The sequence below is a fragment of the Nycticebus coucang genome, chromosome 19, assembly GCF_027406575.1.
Source record: "Nycticebus coucang isolate mNycCou1 chromosome 19, mNycCou1.pri, whole genome shotgun sequence".
NCBI classification, from domain to species: Eukaryota; Metazoa; Chordata; class Mammalia; order Primates; family Lorisidae; genus Nycticebus; species Nycticebus coucang.
The window spans coordinates 338,929-347,204 of NC_069798.1; positions in this window are offsets into that span (position 1 = coordinate 338,929).

Genomic DNA, 8,276 nt, shown 5'->3' on the forward strand with positions numbered 1-8,276 from the left:
CAATTTTAATGTTTACAATTCAGTGGCTTTTAGTATAATCACAAAGTAATGAAACAACACCACTATCTAACCCAAGACATTTCCATCTCTCCAAAAAGAAGCCCCATAGCCATTAGCACCAACTTATATCTCCCCTCTCCTAGCCCCTGGAAGCCATTAATCTATTTTTTTCTGTCTCTTTGGATTTGCCTGTTCTAAACATTTACGGCTTCCTTCACTGAGCATAATGTTTCATTATGTCTCATATGTTTACAGTGTGTATCAATGCTGCATTCCTGTTCACAGCTGTGTAATATACCGTTTTATGGAGACGTTATGGATAACATTTTCTTTTTTTTTTTTTTTTGTAGAGACAGAGTTTCACTTTATGGCCCTCGGTAGAGTGCCGTGGCCTCACACAGCTCACAGCAACCTACAACTCCTGGGCTTAAGCGATTCTCTTGCCTCAGCCTCCCGAGTAGCTGGGACTACAGGCGCCCGCCACAACGCCCAGCTATTTTTTGGTTGCAGTTTGGCCGGGGCCGGGTTTGAACCCACCACCCTCGGTATATGAGGCCCGCGCCCTACCGACTGAGCCACAGGCGCCGCCCATGGATAACATTTTCTTAATCCATTCTTCAGTTGATGGACTTTGAGTTATTTCCTCTTTTTGGCTACTATAAATAATGATGCTATGAACATTCCTATACAGATTTTTATTTATTTATTTATTTATTTTGAGCCAGAATCTCACCCTATTGCCCTGGGTAGAGTGCCGTGGCATCATAGATCACAATAACCTCAAACTCTTGGGCTTCAGTAAGAATTTGCCTCTTGCCTCAGTCTCCGGAGTAGCTGGGACTACAGACATATACTATTATGCCCCGCTAGTTTTCCTATTTTTAATAGAGACGAGGTCTTGCTCTTGCTCAGGCTGGTCTCAAACTCCTGAGCTCAAGTAATCTACCCACCTTAGCTCCCCAGAGTGCTGGGATTACAGGAGTGAGCCACTGAACCCAGCTACACACACAGGTTTTTTTCTTTTTTTTTTTTTTTTTTTTAATTTGGTCAGGGTTGGGTTTGAACCCGCCACCTCTGGCATGTGGGACCGGCACCCTACCCGCTGAGCCACAGGCGCCACCCAACACACACAGGTTTTTTTCAATGAAAGTTGCCTTTTTCCTGAATTTTGGCTATTGAATGCAGATATGTTATTAAATGAACATGCTCCATTAATTGCTCTAACATAAATCCCCTTGAAACGTCAAAACTGAGTCCTTTTCACACATGTCCTCTTTGTTCTGTCCCTGGAACTGCAGAGTATAACCAACCCGACCGAATAGATTTCAATGACCCCCCCCCATATAATCCTCTCCCTTAATTACCACCTGAGGTTTTGAGATGTTTCCCAGAAGTGGACTTTCTGCACGACAAAGACGCTGAGCTTCTGACCACCACCCCCCTCCCCTGATGGATATTTGGACACCAAGAAACACCAGCCCCCAAAACCAGTGCTTGTTAGTTAAGGGACCTGCTCCAAGGCACGTGGCCCCTCCTTTAAAGCTAGAGTGGGAGAGGTGTATTTGAGGCAGCTTCTCCCAACAGGACATCTGTAGAAGAAATCCTGGTCCTCACAATAATTGACTGGCTCCTTGAGAGACTGGACTTAGGCCAAACCCTCTGCCATCTGGACAAGAGTATGGCCTGCCTCGCCTAAAGAAGCAAGTGTCGGTCCTATGAATGTCCCCTCAGGGCAAGGGGTGATACTGGGCATGCTCAGCGGGATCCCTCCTCCTGGTGGGCAGCGCTGGCAGGGGGAGTAGCCACTGCCTCCTGGCCAGGCAGGTCAGTGCACTCAACCCCCTACTCGGGCCTCTGGGATGTGGGATGTGGAGCCATCCCGCAGAAGAGGCTGAGCAGCCTGCATAGATTTTCTGGAGTGGAAGCAATGCATAAAGGTGGGGATCATTTTTTCATGTTTGTAATAACCTATTTCCTGAATTACTTTCCAAAGAGGTGGAACAATTTATACTCCCATCAGCAGTAACAGTGCAAATTCCTATTCTGTTGCACCCACACCAACAAGATAGGGTCTTCTTATAAATAACAATTTTTATTAAAGGACAGACAAAAGCTGGCGTCCATTAGTGACTTTTATTTCCCTTTCATCACTCATGAGCTTAGATAGTTTCTCAAGGCTGTTTCTCATGAGCTGATTGTTCCATTTTTGAAAATTATTTTTATATCCTTGGAAAAGATAAGTTTTAAAATAAGTTTTGAAGGAAAGCCTAAATGGCAGCTATTAAATTATCTTTAGTAGGATGATAACTTAATAGAAAGTGGGAAGGAGAGCACTGCGGAGGCACAGTTCAGGGTGCCCTAGTGTCAGCACAACTGTGGTCACCTGGGAGGGGCTGGGCAGGTGCTGCCAGGTACTGCCGTGGAAGGAATCAGAAAAGCATACCCACATCACAGAGCCAGGAGCCCAGCCTCTGAGCAGACCAACTGTGCGCCGAGATGAACACTGCAGGTTCTCCCTGGGCAGCAGGAGGGGCAACCCCTAAATACGATGTGCTGCAGCCGAGCTGGGAGCTATGGTGTCCACTTCAAAGGCAGAGGTACTATGTGCTGAGAAAGGGAAGGGCCATGTATTGGCAAATTGGGAAGTGTGCAGGAGGTTGCTGATGTAAACAATCCACACAAAACTCTGCTTCATCTGATGCACATTTATAAACAGGAAGAGGCAGGGGAGGACTTAGAATGAGCCCAGGAGGGGGACAAGAATTGTGACAGAGGTCCCAGAAGATTTGGCCTTATCCATAATGTTTCAATAGAAAATGTTTAATAGACTCGGCACCTGTGGCTCAAGCGGCTAAGGCGCCAGCCACATACACCTGAGCTGGCGGATTCGAATCCAGCCCGGGCCCGCCAAACAACAATGAGGGCTGCAACCAAAAAGTAGCCATGCGTGGTGGCGGATGCCTGTAGTCCCAGCTACTTGGGAGGCAGAGACAGGAGACTTGCTTGAGCCCAGGAGTTTGAGGTTGCTGTGAGCTATGATGCCATAGCACTCTACCCAGGGCAACAGCTTGAGGCTCTGTTTCAAAAAAAAAAAGAAAATGTTTAATAATGACACAGCATTTATGTATTACTTATAGAGTTAAAATTTTATTAAAATATTTTTAGGAGATCAGGACACTATCTTTTCTTTTGGACTACTGTCTCACTCTGTCACCCAGGCTAGAGTGCCAGAGGAGTCCCTCGCAGGAGCCTCCAACTTGTGGGCTCAAGATGATCCTCCTGCCTCAGCCCCCCATATAGCTAGGACCACAGGTGTCCCCCGCAATGCCCTGCTAATTTTTCTATTTTTAGCAGAGACAGTATCTCACTTTTGGTCAGGCTGGTCTCCAACTCCTGAGACCTGGCTCAAGTGATCTGCCTGCCTTGGCCTCCTAGAGTGCTAGGGTTACAGGCGTGAGCCAAAGACACTTTTTATGGAAGTCCAGTACTGGTGTCTACAGACAGGCTGTTGACACTGGCACACTCGTTGCATAATGCAGAGTTCTGCTCTGCCCTTGTGCCCAATTAGGAAAGGCCTGGAATCAGCTCCAAAACACAGACTTCTCTGAAAAGGAAAATTCAAAGTGAAGTCAGCAGAAAAGAACATCACCTTTGTTCCTATATTTGGAAGGAAAATAAACATCCAAGCACAGCAGTAGCCACCACCAAACGAGTGTTGGGCACCAAAAGTGGGGCCAATGTCCCCAGCTTATCAATAGCACAAGTGCTCTGTGAGGGGTTGTTATAGCCACCATGTAAATCACACATCTCAGCTGAGCCATTTTCCGGTCTAGGTACTGGGAGCTCCACAAAATGTTAGTAAAATGCTTGTATATGAGCCTTTTGGAGAGAGGAGCTATAGCTCTCATCAGATATTGAAAGAATCTCAATGGGCGGTGCCTGTGGCTCAATGAGTGGGGCACCAAACCCATATACTGAGGGTAACAGGTTCCAACCCAGCCCCGGCCAAACTGCAACAAAAAGTAGCTGGGCCTTGTGACAGGCACCTGTAGTTCTAGTGACTCAGGAGGCTGAGGCAAGAGAATCGCCTAAGCCCAAGAGCTGGAGGTTGCTGTGAGCTGTGACACCATAGCACTCTACCGAGGGCAACAAAGTGAGACTCCATCTCTAAAAAAAAAAAAAAAAAAAAATTTCAAAACCCTCCTAATTAAGGACCACTGCATGGGGACCCCATTAAATATCATAGGTGTGTAACAGTTCAACATTGAATTTTTAATATAGGATACAAAAGAAATCATAAAAGTCTTTTTATTTTTCAGACAGAGTCTCACTTTATCACCCTTGGTAAAGTGCTGTGGCCATCATAACTCACAGCAACCTCAAACTCTTGGGCTCAAGCAATTCCCTTGCCTTGGCCTCTCAAGTAGCTGGGACTACAGGTGCCCACCACAATGCCCAGCTATTTTTAGAGACGAGATCCCACTCTGGCTCAGGCTGTTCTTGAACCCGTTAGCTCACGCAATCCACCCATCTCGATCTCCCAACTGCTAGGACTACAGGTGTGAGTTACTGCACCAGGCATAAAAGTCTTAATGTTCCTTTTAGAATGAAAAGGCACTTTTGCTTTTAATCTGCTTGAAGAATCAAGTGTTTAGACCAGTGTTCTTCAACCACTTTTATCTCACAGCACACTTGAACCTATAAACTTCCATGGCACACTTAAATTATGTTGATCAAAAAAACAAAAACAAAAAACAATAATAAAAAAAAAAGAATAGGTGCTTGTAGCTCAAAGGCTAGGGTGCCAGCCATATGTGGGGCTGGCAGGTTCAAACCCGGCCCGGGACCTGCCAAACAATGACAACTACAACAAAAAAATAGCCAGGCATTGTGGCAGGCACCTGTAGTCCCAGCTACTCGGTAGGCTGAGGCAAGAGAATCGCTTAAGCCCAAGAGTTTGAGGTTGCTGTGAGCTGTGATATCACAGCACTCTACCAAGGGTGACATAGTAAGATTCTGTCTCAAAAAAAAAAAAAATAATAATAATAAATAAATAATTAAAAAAAGTATACTTGCTGTGCTTTGAACTTCTTTCAAAAATAATTTAATATGGTCTTTAAAAGTTTTCTCAGCATACCTAAGATCCTCTAATGGCACACCGTTTGAAAATCACTGCTCTAGACAGAGGCCTCTCACAGCCTTGCTTATGTTCACCCCGGGATCACACTGAAGTCAGGCAGCCCTGACAATGGCAATTTTCCATCCTTCTTCAGGGTCTATCACAGCTGCCTACACACAGACTGGAGGGCTGGCCCCAAGTCTTGTCCCTAGCCAGGGGCTGGCTGCTCTCCCATCCAGCTCTCCCACACGCATGACATGGACTGTCCATACTTCCCCACCTGTGGCTATTCTGTGTGTGGAACTGGGGCTTAGAACTGGAACACCTTGCTGCACCCTGACTTCCTGCATAATCCCTCCCACACAAGAGAGCTCACCAGCCCCAGGCCAACACACAGTTGTGCAGGTCTGTAACTCAGTTTCAGGCACTAGAACCCAAACCTGTACTGCTGCTAGAAGGGCAGATGCTCAGGCCACCCCTCCTGGCCAGGCTGCAAGTCCGGTCTTCCACCCCAGCTTGGGGAGATGAAGCTTCCCCATCAGACCTGCATACTGGAGACTGGCAAAGTCTTCCGTCCATTTCTATGTGTCCACATCCCCATGGTCCCTCCGTCCAAGAGGAAGCAGCACACATGTGCACCAGGAGACATGCACAAAAATGCTCCTTGCAGTCTTACCGCATTCTTGCTGGCCAAATGGTGATCACCTGTGGAATGAGTGATCAAATGTATCGAAATAAATTTGATACATTACACAATGGAACTCTACTTGGCAACAAGGATGAGCAAACTAATAACACAATCCATGTGAATTTCACAGGTGCAATGAAGAACAAATAAAGCCGGGTACAGGTTCTGCACCTGTAGTTCAGTGACTAGGGTACCAGCCACATATACCATAGCTGGCGGGTTCAAACCCAGCCAGGCCTTCCAAACATCAATGACAACTGCAGCCAAAACATAGCCAGGCGTTGTGCCGGGCACCTGTAGTCCCAGCTCCTTGGGAGGTTGAGACAAGAGAATCGCTTAAGCCCAAGAGTTTGTGAGCTGTGATGCCATGGATGGCACTCTACCAAGGGTGACATAGTAAGACTCTGTCTCAAAAACAAAAAACAACAACAACAACAAAACACCAGGTATAGAAGAGAACATCTTGTAAAATTCAATCTATATGAAGTTCAGGGTGTGTCTGATCTTTCTGTGGGGACAGAAGCCAAAATCCTGTTATCTCCAGGGCAAGGTGGAGGTTGCTGCCTAGAAGGAGCCAGAGAAACCTTCTGGGTGTTGCAAACATTCTTTGCCTTGATTTTTGTGCAGTCTATACACAAAAATTCTATGAGATGTACACAAAAGATCTGCAAATTTTGCCACATGTACATTATTCTCCAATGTAATTATTTTTAATTTTTTAAAAAGCTCATTAAAAGAATTAAAGAATTCAGCTGGAGTCAAAGAGCAGGGAACAATCCCTAAGGCCAGCCTCCTAGAGTACAGGGTTGGGCAGAGAAGAGCAGAGAATGGGTTGGGGTGGAAAATAAACATTGTGATGTTCAAATATGTTTGCTGAGTGGGATGGCAATCATTCACATGCTAGTATAAATAATATACAGAATTTTTTTTCCAAGAGCCAGTTTTTCTGGGAAACAATATAGAAATAGAAGGACACTACCTTTGGTAAATACTAGAACAAACTGAAAGGTGTTTGTCTTACTGCCAGTTCTGCTGAAGATGGCTTGGTTGTGTGCTCAACAGTATGTAAATTTGTTCCTTTTGCCGGCTTGATTTCCTCATCAATTCCATAGGACCTAATTTTTGTTAATGGTTGACTATCTACAATGTATTAAAAAATATTATCTCACTTAACCCTCACCACAATGCATTCCGCATTGGTAGAAAATACATATCAGAGATTATCAGAAATAAATTTAAGTTCAGAGAGTACAGCCATTCTGAATTCTTCTGTGCCATCGCTCTGCTGGCTGAAATAAAGCCCTTCCTCTTTAAAAAATAAATAAATAAATAAAATTTAAGTTCAAAAAAAAAAAAAGAAACTTCCCATAGTCACAGAACTTGCAAGTAGCAAGGTCAGCATTCAGCTTGTTCAAGGTACATTGTTTTATCCATTCTATTACAAAAAGTTACAGAAATTGGCTTAAACATCTGCGTTCTAGTTCTACTGTGTTCTTAGCGCATTCCACATTCCTGTAAGTGAATCAGTTTCCACTTTGGGTGCTCACTGTTGGCTAGGGGCTGAGATGGTACCACCCATCACTGTCTTTGTCACTCACACTGCTGTCCCCCTACAGGACACTGGGCCAGGCCAGCTGTCCCCCTCCCCCAGGACCCGAGTCTCACAGTCCGTGAGACAGTGGGGCTGCTATAGGTGAAGATCTGGAGCTTGGACAGGTTGAGTGACCTATCTGGGATCAGCCATACAGGTAAAGCCAGGCTAGGAACCCGGTCTCTCTGTTCCAGAGCACATGCTGTGAACATGAGCGGGGTCTCAGGAAAGGGAAGCAGTGTACACCCACAGAGGAGCTGAGCCCACTGTGGCATCACCCCACAGACGTCTGCCAGAAAGGTTACATTCTGACACTGAGGTCCTTCCCTGAGGGTGTGGGTGTCCAGTGGAACACACTGTCTGTAGACTTTATAAATGTTCAAAAAATTAAATACAAACGGGGTTTCTGACCTTGGCTACACTGGAACAGAACAACACTGAATCCAGATGGGTCAGATATAGCAACTGAAGAGGGAGTCTGTGTGCTAGAGATGGGAATGTGCTGGAGGGCATGTGGCCTCTCACCCAATTTTTTCTTGGCCCTCTGCTGGGTTTGCAGCCCAGTCCCTGGACCACAGGCTGCCCCTGGCCTCTCCTGCCACACTCCCTCCCAGAGCATCAGGCCAAGATTTCCACTTGGACAGGGTGGTGGCCGGTGGCCTTCCTTCCAGCCCAGCGTCCCTCAGCACATTCCTGAGTCTCCTTCTACTGCCTGTGGAAGGGTCCCAGGCCATGGTCCCCACCGCTCCCACAAACTTTGCCCTCTGCATTCCTTACTGCACTTAGAGCATTGCTGTCTCTCCAACATCCCAAACTAAAAATGCTGATGTTGTCTTCAGTTACTTCCTTTCTTATCATCTCCACATCCTGGAAATGTC